Source organism: Amblyomma americanum, chromosome 9 (genome assembly GCF_052857255.1).
Source record: "Amblyomma americanum isolate KBUSLIRL-KWMA chromosome 9, ASM5285725v1, whole genome shotgun sequence".
Lineage (NCBI taxonomy): Eukaryota > Metazoa > Arthropoda > Arachnida > Ixodida > Ixodidae > Amblyomma > Amblyomma americanum.
In genome coordinates, this window is record NC_135505.1 from 104204401 (window position 1) to 104217837 (window position 13437).

General features: G+C 50.3%; 1 long non-coding RNA gene across 1 annotated transcript; it reads left to right on the forward strand.

Moving 5' to 3' along the window:
- The first annotated feature begins 229 nt into the window (after window positions 1-229).
- On the forward strand, window positions 230-12657 carry LOC144105260 (uncharacterized). Its single transcript, XR_013308739.1, has 2 exons — window positions 230-539; window positions 11401-12657. It is a non-coding gene; the product is annotated as an uncharacterized LOC144105260 (long non-coding RNA).
- The last annotated feature ends 780 nt before the right edge of the window (window positions 12658-13437 follow it).

The window sequence follows — 13437 nt, forward strand, 5'->3', positions numbered from 1 at the left end:
TCAACCAGCCACCATTTTAGCTGTGGACATGCGCACGCCTGCGCTGTAGTAATCGCCAATGTGACTTCAAAGTGCTGACACCGCGTTGCAAGGAACCGGAAGAGGTGTCTGCTGTGGCTATCACAGCAATCTTAGCCTCGACGACGGGCAGAAAACAAAACCGAAGGAGAGGGGGAGAGACAGAGATATAGCGCATTCGCGGGCGGGCAGAGCATTTCCATCATCGTTTAGCGCTAGGACGACAACAGGGCAGAATGCCTCCTGGAAAAGTGACCTACACGCTGGTCGGGTTCCGGGCCGACCTCGACTGGAGGCCTGTGCACTTCGTGAAGCCGCTTCCATGTGTCAGAGTGTGCAGTGCTTGCGGGCTGGTGCGCACAACGACGGCGGTTCTTCCCTGCCTACACGCTCTTTGCGAGTCCTGTTACGAGCAGTGCACACAGGGCGGCGATCGACTCTGTCCCCTGGATGGCCTGGCGTGCCCGGAAAAGGACATGCAGTGGACGCACTTCACTGCCGAACATCTGCTGAATGAACAGGTGAGCGAGGAAGTCGAACAGTACCGGTTCCTCATTTTTTATATTGGGTGTTTAGGGTGTAATAAGAGCTCCGTACGTGTGACAAAGTAACGCGTAAGCGGACGACAGCACGATGCTTTCATATGACAAAAGGTGAACGTCTCGCTATTCACGCATGCGATTAAGCGGCGAGCAGTGAAGCAGTGACTGTCCGAGTACGTTTTTTAATCTTGAAGTTTAAGGGAACTTCCTGCAAATCAGAAGTGCTAATGTGAGGGCCGACTTGTTTATATTTATAGGTGGGAAGATTATGCGCTTCTTGTCCTCAGTCCAGCCCCGAGATGCTAGTAAAGACTTAATCGCAGTCGCTGAAAGTTTAGCCTACGGATGGCTGCGACTATGAAGAAACTTGCGAATAAAAACTTGGCCACTATCACAAAAGATTTCATCCACGACAGCTGCGAAGCCGTTTTATTGGGGTCGAAAATTAAATTCCATTCGTTCATCGGTGGTCTCTAAGATTTATTTTGTGGTCTCTGCAGATGATAAGAATTTCCCAGAGCCCGCAAGGATTATTCGCTAAATGATTTCTTCCGATAAGCATCTACACTCGCAGGCGCCGAAGTGGTTTAATATCCGTACGGGGAGCACCCGCGTGTGGCGAATCCAAACAGCGACATTTGGAATCGCAGGATATTGAAAACCGCTTAGTTATCGTAGAATTCCAACACATGTAATCCAGTCTGCTTTGTGAAGTACACATTTCCCACCAGATTCATATGGTCCGTGCGAATATGCGCGCCTGCGAATGAGAACACAAGTAATCAACAGAGCCAGACCAGCTCTGAAATTCAATGCAGCAAACCATTTCTCGTCATCATCATCTGCGTAACGGCACGCACTGCAGGGCAAAGGCCTCTCCTATGTCTCTCCAAATAACCCGGTCTTTTGCCAGCTGCGCCCACTTTATGCCTGCAAAATTCCGAATCTCATCCGCCCACCTAACCTTCTGCCACCCACTGCGACGCTTGCCTTCCCTTGAAATCCACTCCGTTACCCTTGAGGACCAGCGGTTATCTGGCCTTCGCAGTACATGCCCTGCCCAAGTTCATTTCTTTCCCTTGACTTCGACTACAATGTCATTAACACGCGTTTGTTCCCTCAACTACTCTGCCCTCTTCCGGACTCTTAACGTTAGTCCTATCATTTTTCGTTCCGTGGCTTCCTGTGTTGTCATAAATTAAGCTGAATTCTTTTCGTTAGCCTTCATGTTTCTGCCCCGTGAGTGAGTACAAGCAAGATACAACTGTTGTACACTTGTCTCTTGAGTGACATTGGTAAACTGCTATTCATGATCAGTGAGAGCCTGCCATATGCGTTCCACCTCATTCTGATCCTCCTAGTTAGTTCCCTCTCATGATCCGGATTACCTGTCACTCCCTGGTCTGAATAGACGTATTCATTTAACACTTTAAGCACCTCGCTTCCAATTGTGAACCTCTGTTCCTTTGCTAGGCTGTTAAACATTACATTGGTCTTCTGCATGTTAATTTTTAGACCAACCGTTTTGCTCTGCCTGTCTAAATCATTGATAATGCTTTGCAGTTAACCTCCTGAGTGACTCAGCAAGGCAATGTAATCAGCGAATCGCTGATTATTTAGGCATTCAAAATTAACTTTTATCTCCGACTCTTCGCAGTCTTAGTATTCGTTTTTATTCGTTTGCTCAATTACATCACACCTGACTTAGTTGTTACAAGCTTCACCCTTTTTCGACAACACGCGGCGCTGTCCAATGTTCGTCACACTTTTCTTCCTGCCTTCGATCAGCTTGCAAAGGTGTTCTATTACTGGAACAACTCCACCGCCATGGCAGTTTGTTGGTCTATGTGCCTTCAATTCCAAGCAAACCTTCTCTGGAATCAAGTTCCTGCTAAAAATTTCACTTTGTTTTCGCGACATCGCTGAGTTCGTTCAACCTATATTTGGATACAACTTAAAAAAAACAGCAGTTGTTATTACTGTGCACGGTCACGGCGTACTGTATCACTCAGCTAGCCAGTCACAAAAATAAACGAAACAAGCTTTGTAACGTTTGACCTAATTAAACAAGCCACGTATGAAAGTTCTATAGCTCATAAATTTTTCTCGTGATTAGCATCTTGCTTAGGTGACAAGAGAAGTTTTAACAACAGAATACTTTTTTGTCGTGCAGGAACTCTGTGCGCCGGTCCCAAAAGTGGGCGGAGCTGCAGTGTAGCCGTAAAGGGATCATGACAGAGTATTTTCACGCATACGCTGCTTTTCGCACTTATTTCTCAAATGGCTAAATAAAATTGCCCTAAGTTTCAGTTGATTCTGTGCGGAAAATATTTTTAAAACGAATTTTCTCCGGTTCTTCTGCGAACTGCTTGCTGGTCTGGCAACCTCTGATCACTGACATAAGGGGGCATACGCGCTCCGCGTCGTCTGCTGCGCGCTGTTGAGGTGCTTGCATGCACACCGTAGACGGCCGGCTTCCATACATAACTTCACCGGCGAAAGCACGAGGCACCTGCAGAAGAACACAGGACAAAGACGGCGGTCGCTCGAAACGTTTTCTTTTTTTTTTGCTTAACGAAATAAAATGCACTTTCCGTGTTTTCTTTTCGGAAGTCTCCTTCAGCTTTGTACGCGAGCTGAGTGATCCTAGGGAAAGCGGACGTGCTCGTGGCACCCCTTTTCTGATTGTTAAGGAAGCAGAAATCGATGGATGGAAATCGAGCAATAATTTTGCTGGCGAATCAGACTGGTGGCAGCGCCTATCAGTCAGTCTACTTGTAGCAGACCGTATTGTCCGCAGTCCGAAGACGACGCTAAAGACATATGCATTATTCTTTTATTATTGGCACTATTGTTGTTGTTGTCCTCAAGAGCACAATGCTCCTCGAACGTGCTCATCCAGGCGAACCTGTAAACATTAAAAAAGGATACGAAAGACCGTAAACACAAGATTAATATGCGCGAAAGGTGATACTGCAACAGAAAAACACATGCGTGCCATTGAGCCTGCTCTCTGCCGTACGAAGTACTCAGCGGCGGCCGAAAACCTGAATACAGCAGCGAGCTTTAATCCTGCACCGACTAAAATCAATTCGAAACACGCCGGTGTCTTTGTTCTGAGACTGTAGAGATAATGTGCACGAAAAATATGATGCAGCTAATATAGCAACCGAAAAAAACACATTTGTAAACAGTTACGCCAGCCGTCTTAACGTCGGCGAAGAGCCCAACGACAGCGACGAGTTTAATTCATAAAATCAAGGCGCTAAGAGCCCGCATCGTCAGATTATAAACAGACCATGTAAGCAGACCTACCGCCTCCGCTGCTATAGCAAATCTGTCAACCACTTGATTCTCTCCTGCGTGAATCACCGCTAGGAATCGCACGTCCACGAAGACTGTTTAATTAGCCAACTAGTTTGCGTACCAACTTAAAGGAATGACTCACACTTAAAGGACGGTGCCTATCCATACTCTGGCAGCAGTCCGACGCTGACGAAGAGCACGACTCGTTCCGCGTACGTCAGCTCCGCCATCTTTAGACAGGAAGTTAGCCTGCATTGATGTTGACTTCGGCGAAGCAGTCTTCTTGGACTGCTTCGTGAGAAATGGAACACGTCCAAAGATGGCGCCTGTACGGCTAGACGTCTAAGTAGGAATTGGAACGCACCCATTGGCGAATTCTCGCCGAGCCCCCCGCAGGGGGGCGTCTGCAGCTTGCAGGCGTTGGTGAGTGGCGACACCACGGGTTCCCGAGCATCCGCAGGGAGATCCCCGCAGTGGGATGATTGTAAACGGTGCATCACCACGGACCTGAGCACCCGCGCTTCGCCGTGCGTGGCATCGCCGTGTTCTTGGGAAAATGGGGATCCTGGTAGTTGAGCCGATGGCGAGCGTTTGGACCTTTAAGGCCCCTCGGTGGAGGCAACGCACCACTTTGGCCCCAGCTTCCTGTAGACGGCAGCTCTGGCTTGACCCGACCGGGGCTTGACCCGATCCCATCGGCAGTCGCCTTTTCTGTCCTCCTCTCCATCTATTTCTTTCCTATCTCCTTTCTGACTACTCTCCTGTTTCCTCCTCGTTTCACAAGGGTGGAAACTTGGGCGAGTCGGTAACGATGATCCATGGTATATGGGAAGCGCAAAAACTGCACAAGGGACAAAGAAAGACGGACAACACAGGCGCTAACTTCCGACTTAAAGAAACCTAGGCGACCAAAACGAACGTGGACCGTGAGGGGAACCAGGCTCATGCGCTCGGAAAGAAAAAGAAAACCAGGTGAACGAGGAATAACGGAATAACTCTTTCCGCTTTTGCACACCGCCAATTTTTATCTTTTTAAAAATCTCCAGAAAACCATTCTTTATACTTTGAGCTTGGCACATGGTAGCCTTAGTCGCTTATGCGCCATTAAACCGAACACAACACAACACAACGAATTCTCGCCGAAGCGGGTGACGGGCGCCGCCATCTTGACGAGGCTATTTTTCCTAGCGTACGAAAGAGCACGCGCACTAAATTCGAGTAACAGCGTGCGTAACGCACACGTACGTTAAATATTGCTACGGTTGTGCTTGTGCTTGGAACGCTCGTGCTTGGTGCGCTCGCGCTTGGAACGCGAAGAGGACGAAGTGCGTTTCTGCGGCTGGGCTTCGCGTGCCCGGTTGTTCGGCTGCGTGGCTGTAAGCTGTTTCCCTGTAAATATATTTTTCCCTTTTGGTGTGCACATCTTCACGTTACATTATTGGTGGAGGTGCGGAGTACAGCCACAGCAAGCACGGAACTCCGCAGCGGTCGTCAGCTCGCCGGCTCTTCAACCATGGCCAGCGAAGGGGCCGCTCCGTCGGCGTCCGCCAACCCGGCGTTCATCATTGCCCATCCGAGAGATCCTGGGACCTTCAACGGAACGGACGGCGTCGACGTGGAGGACTGGCTCGCAATGTACGAGCGCGTGAGCACAGACAACAGGTGGGACCCGACCCTCAAGTTGGCCAACGTCATCTTCTACCTGACGGGCACTGCCAGGGTATGGTTCGAGACCCACGAGGATGAACTCACCAGCTGGGATCTCTGCAAGCGCAAGCTTTGTGACCTGTTTGGTAAGCCATTCGGGCGTCAGCTCGCTGCGAAGAAGGAGCTCGCATGCCGTGCACAAACGTCCACAGAGTCCTATGTATCATACATTCAGGACATATTAGCTCTCTGCATGAAAGTCGACGCCACTATGTCAGAGTGCGACAAAGTAGGTCACGTGCTCAAAGGCATCGCAGATGACGCCTTTAACCTTCTTGTATACAAGGACTGCGGAACGGTTGACGCAATCATCAAGGAATGCCGCCGGTTTGAACAAGCGAAGAGCCGCCGAATTTCTCCGCAGTTCACGCGGTTGCCGAATACGACTGCGACGTCGTCCTGTGTAGACTCGACTCCACCGAGCCGTCTGCCGACATCTGAGAGCCTGACACGACTTGTGCGCCAAGAAGTAGAGGCAATGTCCCCCGTTGCGTTTCATCCACCCGCAACAGACAGTACTCCAGCAGTATCCCTTATACAGGCTGTCGTTCGCAAAGAATTTGCCAATCTTGGGATTCAACCTGTTTGCTCAGTTAGTGCCCCATATGCTCGCCGCATGTCCCCGGAGCTCGGTTCTGAACGTGCATACTACCCTCGACGCAGCCGCAATCCAGATGAATGGAGAACACCTGATGACAGGCCCATCTGCTTTAACTGCTCCCGAGTTGGCCACATATCTCGACACTGCCGAAGCCGTCCGTCCTCGACCTACAGCCGCTACCCGCCAGGTTCTGCATATTCCCGCCGCTCTCCCTCGCCCTCGGAAACGACCTCTTCTGGCCACCACGCTCAGACCCCGCTTACCAACCGTTCGTCGTCACCTCAGCGCCGTCGATCTCCATCGCCCCGACCTCGCCGCCCTTCGTCGCCGGCCCCATATGCCCGCTCCCGGTCGGAAAACTGATGGCTGCAGCGTCTGGGGGTGATGCTGCTCTGACGACCCGACCAGAAAACCCTCCTTTAACTCTTCATGCTCATCGGAACATCCTTAACGTCGACGTGGACGGGGTCCCTGTTACCGCTCTGATCGACACTGGAGCGCACGTCTCAGTCATGAATGCTCGTCTTCGCCGTCGCCTAAGGAAAGTGCTCACTCCTGCCCCCTCAACTGTGGTCCGTGTTGCAGATGGCGGTATGTCTATTGTCGTCGGAATGTGTACTGCTCGTGTTTCAATAGCCGGCCGCCATACTTCTGTGCTCTTCACTGTCCTCGAACACTGCCCTCATGACATCATTCTCGGCCTTGACTTTCTCACCGACCATTCCGCCCTTATAGATTGCGCCACAAGCATCGTTCAACTCGCTCTACCTGTTCCTTCAGAGCCACCGGATCCAATTGTTCACCGACTGTGCACCGCCGACTTTGTCCGCCTGGACCCCGATGCCGCCACTTATGTCCGTTTCTCCTCTGTCCCGCCAGTTCCCGATGGTGACTACATCATTACTCCGGTTCCTGATGCGCCCTTTACACGCAGTGTTGCCCTTGCGCATACAGTTGTCACCATGTCGGCAAATCAAGCGTCCCTTCCGGTTCTCAACTTTGCCTCTTACGTTCAGCCGCTCCCACAAGGTATGTCGCTCGCCACGCTGTGCCCTGCTGCCGAATGCGTCGTATCGGCGGTGAGAAGCGTCCCACCCTCGTCGAACTGCCGCGACTCTGACGTCCCACCACCTGATGAATATGCAAAAATGATTGCTGCTGACCTCTTACCAGGGCAAGCTCACGACCTTCGGTATCTTCTGTCGTCTTTTCGCGACATCTTTGACTTCGATGACCGCCCTTTGGCTCGAACATCTGTAGTCACGCATCGCATCAACACCGGTGACGCAGCTCCTATTCACCGACGACCCTACAGAGTGACCAGTACAGAACGCACCATCATACAGCAAGAGGTGGACAAGATGCTCAGTAAAGACATCATAGAGCCCTCGTCGAGCCCTTGGGCCTCACCAGTTGTGCTGGTTAAAAAGAAGGACGGCAGCTGGCCTTTTGCGTTGATTACCGGCACCTAAACAACATAACAAAAAAAGACTTCTATCCACTCCCAAGAATAGACGATGCTTTGGACTGCCTTCACGGAGCCAAATTTTTCTCTTCAATTGACCTTCGGTCCGGGTATTGGCAAATCTCTGTTGATGACAATGACCGCGAAAAGACGGCATTCGTCACACCGGACGGCTTATATCAGTTTAAAGTTATGCCATTCGGTCTCTGTAATGCGCCAGCTACCTTCGAAAGAATGATGGACTCCTTGCTTCGCGGCTTTAAATGGTCCACATGTCTATGTTACCTCGACGATGTTGTGGTTTTTTCGCCCACGTTTACCACGCACCTCGAAAGACTGGCGAGCATTCTTTCTGTCTTGCGTAGAGCCGGGCTACAGCTCAATTCGTCGAAATGTCAATTCGGTCGCCGCCAACTCACCATTCTCGGACATCTAGTCGACGCTTCTGGTGTCCGCCCGGATCCTGTTAAAGTTAAAGCCGTCAAGGACTTCCCTATTCCCCAGTCGTCTACGGATGTGCGCAGCTTCGTCGGCCTCTGCTCGTACTTCCGCCGTTTCATCAAAAATTTTGCCGGCACCGCTCGCCCCCTGACCGACCTTCTAAAGAAAGACACCCCTTTTACCTGGGGCCCTGCCCAAGAGGAGGCCTTTTCTTCGCTAGTCGACTTACTCACCTCCCCACCTATTCTGGCCCATTTTGATCCGTCGGCTCCGACTGAAGTTCGCACAGACGCCTGCGGTTATGGGATTGGCGCCGTGCTAGCCCAACGTCACCAAGGGCAAGAACGCGTTATTGCATATGCCAGCCGCCTCCTTTCTACAGCTGAGCGAAATTACTCAATTACAGAGCGCGAGTGTCTAGCTCTTGTTTGGGCTGTAGCTAAGTTCCGACCGTACCTGTTTGGCCGTCCATTCTCCGTAGTGACCGATCACCACGCCCTTTGTTGGCTGTCTTCACTGAAAGACCCCACAGGCCGGCTCGGACGTTGGACGTTGCGCCTCCAAGAGTATTCTTACACTGTTCATTACAAGTCAGGGCGTCTCCATCAAGACGCCGACTGCCTGTCTCGGCACCCTGTAGAGCCGCCTGATCCTGGAGACAACGACCTCAGCCCGTGCCTCTTCGCTATCTCCGATCTGGTTAACATCGCGGACGAGCAGCGACAAGACTCTTCCTTGCGTATTCTCATTGATCGCCTCAACTGTGCCAGCCGAGATCCTTCATTGCAACTGTTCGTCATTCAGGATGGCGTCCTATACCGCCGCAACCTTCGTCCTGACGGACCTCCGCTCCTGCTAGTCGTTCCCCACCGTCTCCGTTCATCTGTCCTAGCGGAACTACACGACCTACCGACCGCAGGCCACCTCGGCGTCTCCCGCACATACGATCGGGTCCGACGCCGCTTCTTTTGGCCTGGTCTGTACCGCTCTGTTCGGCGTTACGTTGCCTCCTGCGACCTCTGTCAACGCAGGAAGAGACCATCAACGTTGCCTGCTGGCCTTCTCCAGCCTATTGACGTACCTCTCGAACCATTCTACCGTGTTGGACTCGACCTTCTCGGACCTTTTCCGACGTCCTGCTCCGGCAACCGTTGGATTGCTGTCGCGACCGACTATGCGACCCGGTACGCTATCACGCGTGCGTTACCAACAAGTTGCGCAACCGATGTCGCCGACTTCCTATTGCAGAACGTAATCCTTCACCACGGCGCTCCACACCAATTGCTGACGGACCGCGGCCGCTACTTTTTGTCCCGAGTAGTTGACGATATCCTCCGGTCCTGTGGCACGCAGCATAAGCTCACTACAGCTTACCATCCCCAGACGAACGGGCTTACCGAGCGCCTCAACAGGACTCTGACCGATATGCTATCCATGTATGTCTCGCCCGACCACCGCGATTGGGACGTTGCCTTGCCTTATGTAACATTTGCTTATAATTCGTCGCGGCATGATACCACCGGCTATTCTCCTTTCTACCTTCTGTTTGGTCGGCATCCTGCGCTGCCATTGGATACATTACTACCGAGTTCTACTGCCTCGACCACAGAGTATGCACGTGACGCCATCTCCCGAACAACTATGGCCCGTGAAATCGCCCGAGACCGGCTCACCGCATCTCAGACCTACCAGAAGTCAGTTTACAACCGCCGGCATCGCCCAGTACACTATCCGCCGGGCTCACTCGTCCTCCTTTGGTCTCCTTCTCGCCGTGTAGGTCTCTCTGAGAAACTTCTACGTCAGTACAGTGGCCCTTATCGAGTTCTCCGTCAGGTGACCGACGTGACCTACGAGATTACACCTCTTCATGCTCCGACGTCGTCCACTAGCCCTTTGACTGACGTCGTTCATGTAGTCCGTCTCAAACCGTACCACACGCCTGCTACATCATCCACTTAGCACCGGGACGGTGCTTTTGCCGCCAGGAGTTATGCTACGGTTGTGCTTGTGCTTGGAACGCTCGTGCTTGGTGCGCTCGCGCTTGGAACGCGAAGAGGACGAAGTGCGTTTCTGCGGCTGGGCTTCGCGTGCCCGGTTGTTCGGCTGCGTGGCTGTAAGCTGTTTCCCTGTAAATATATTTTTCCCTTTTGGTGTGCACATCTTCACGTTACATTATCAATTTGGAATAGCGTTTGGCACATGCGCACTGCGAAGCATGCTATTTAATAGCGTACGCTATGCCTTTGCGTATGTCTGCGTACGCTATACAAAAACTCTCTATTGGCTGCGCGCGGGCTCCAGTTACTCCGGTAACAGTAACACTATACACTGTATGCTAAAGGTGTATAGAAGTTAGCGCCCAGTCGGCTGAAACCGATTTTCAGTGCAGCAGTAGGGGCACGGTTGTGCAAAATGCCAAATTAATGGTTCGCTAATCCGGAATTTTCCCAAGCAGTATAGGTAATCGTCCCAGTAATCGTCCCAAGTCCTTTGTAGGACCGCCCTATGCCAATACATTTCAAATATTGGCCCGATTGCAAGTGCTGCCTGAGTTGCCAATGTAAAGTACACAGCCTCAACAGCATCCTAAAAAATGCAGTCTCTGAAGCGTTCCCACATGAGAACTGCATTTTCAGGACAAATATTAATACGAAAGCGTTAAGGGGTCCTGTTCAGCGAAGAACCGGGCATCGGCTACAGCGTGTCGAGAAAATTTGGATTGGTCGACAGGGTCATGACCTCAAAACTAAGCACAGAATATCACTAACGCTTCGTCAATATTCTGCAGGGTGGTGAGGTAATTCTACCGCCAATACGTTGTGACTTTCAAGAAAGTAAAGAAAATTGCGCCAAAAAGAAAAGTGGTCGAGCTGTGACTGCCACCGCAAACCCTCGCATACTGAGTATTGTTCGTTCGACTCTGCAGAGAGGTGGCCTTGTGTGTGCTTGTGGCAGAATGAAAAAAAAATACGGCGAAATTTAGCGGCGATCAATCACTGTAACGGAGGAAATGCGGCAACATTCCACTCTCTTATTAAACTCCTGACTGCTTTTCGTCCAATCAAGAATGTGATTGTGATCTCTTTTTATTTTTGTTGTGTCCTTCTTTGTCATATTCATATAACTTGAGTCAATCATAATTCTGAGTCTTTCTCCCGCCCCAAAGAACGGTGGCGGAGACACTTTTATTTATATTCTATCTTGCATCATCAAAGCCGTACACCAGGGATGACAACGAAGTCCTATCTAGATGATTTATTGTTCTTCTCACTTGTATCTTTTGTAATTTCAATAACTAATCCTTAGCTCTTTAAATGCAGGTCTGCTGCTGGAATGAAGCAAACGGTTGCACTGCCATAATGGCTGCCTCGAACATCACCCAACACTTCCAGCGTTACTGTCGACACCACTCTGCTCGATGCCCAGAGTGCTTGGCTTCAGTTCTTTGCAAAAACATGTGTGCGCACCTCAGATCGGGCTGTTCAAGTCTCGCAACCCGTCATCCTCCTCCAGAGCACGGAGGGCAGACTGGGCAAGATGTGTCACTTTTGACAGCTTTGGGGAGAGCCCTTGATCAGCACACAAGCGAAATCAGGGCACGTCTGGAGCAGTTTCTCTCTCAAGGCGTAAACGCCGTCCGTATGACAATAAAGCAGGAAAATTTTCAGGGAGCCCGAGAAGACCAAGGCACATCAAACGCAAGTGTCCCCCAAACAACCGCTTCTAAGCAGGAGCTGGAAGCATCCTCGATCTCTGGAAGTGAGGACATCGGCAGTCTCTTGAGCGCAATAACTTTTTTGCAAGGAGAAATCAAAGGTGAATTAGAAAGACCGACCGGACAGATGAATGACGACTATTCATGGTTTGATGCAACCATCGATGAAATCAAGCGTGGAAATAAGGAAATCGAAAAAGCGTTGGCCTCCTTGAACAGGCTGATTTCCCGCACTGAACACGGAAGATCAGAGCGTCATTTTTGTGTCAAAGGCTTTCAATTGCTTTACGGTAGGGCTGTAGCGCACGGATCCGCTCCATATAAAACCGAGCCAATGTACCTGCGCGGCTACTGCATGTCTCCTGCGGTTCTGTTTGTGAAAAGTGGTCAGTCTCTGTTGCTTTATTTGGGGCTGCAGCTACACAAGGGCAACATGGACGGCGTTGTACAATGGCCGTTCCAACACAGCTTTAGGCTTAGTGTGGTGCACCCGAAGGAATTTACAAAACGGCAGCTGGAATTTAAACCCTCCCCTTTATGTGAATTGACACGAAGGCCCACAGAGACATCGAACGAGCCGTTTTATCATACTGAAGGGTCCCTTAATCTGTTTGACCTGGTACGTGACGGCTACGTGCATCAAGACCAGCTCCGGATGACATTGGAGTTGATTTTGTGAGTCGTACTTGCATGATGGGGCCACAAGGACGTCGTGAAAACGCCTGAAGGCCAGTGTTGTTTATGGAACAAATCTTACCTCAAGGAACTTTAAGTGCATCGTGACCTTTGTTTATATCGACTGACCACTACGCATCTTTTGTTTCGAGCAGACGTATTGCGAAATAAAGTTGTTTTTATGTCTCGTAGAGAATCATATATCTGGGACTATGATCGATCAAATAACTTTTTGTGAGGCTGAATTTAGAGCTTAAAAATTGCGATTATTTTCAGGCGCTTAATTACAGCAAAGCCTCTTACAGCTTTGGTTTATCCCCGAGATATCCCTTCATTAAATGTACTCGTCAGTTATGAGGCCTTAATTTCCTAATGAGTTTTGGAATTTGGCTCAAAACAATGCAATTCAATTTAAATCAACAATCACCTCAAAAGCGAATTGCAAATATAATATTTAGACCCAACCGTCGCAAGTTTTAAAGGGGTCGTCCCATGCCAAACGCAACAGTGTTCGCGCTCGACGGGCCCCCTCTAATCTTTCGTATAAAAACTTTTCGCTCTCAATTGTACCGCCTAAACGAACTACCCTTAACGAGTTTTTGGAAAAAACTTCCAGGTAATGTGACAGTCCTTTGATATTTTCAGACGAGTGCCAAAATTTGGTCCCACTATCGAGCGCACAGTTGGAGGTATACAAAACCCAGGCAACACTAAACGTGCTCAGGACTTCCTCGAATGCTGGGAACGTCCTTATCCGGAAGAAGACATTCTGAGCACCATTGGAGTGCACCAATGGGTTAATGTCCTCCTGAAGCTTTCCTCAGTTCGTGCTTTGCTGGAAAACTGTAGGATGAGAATACCTCAAACGTCCTATCGCCGGGCAATATTGTGGACCTGGACTGAGACCAAACGAGCTATATCTCTCACACTCGTGTCTCATTCATCAAAAACTGTAGGTTCATTAAAA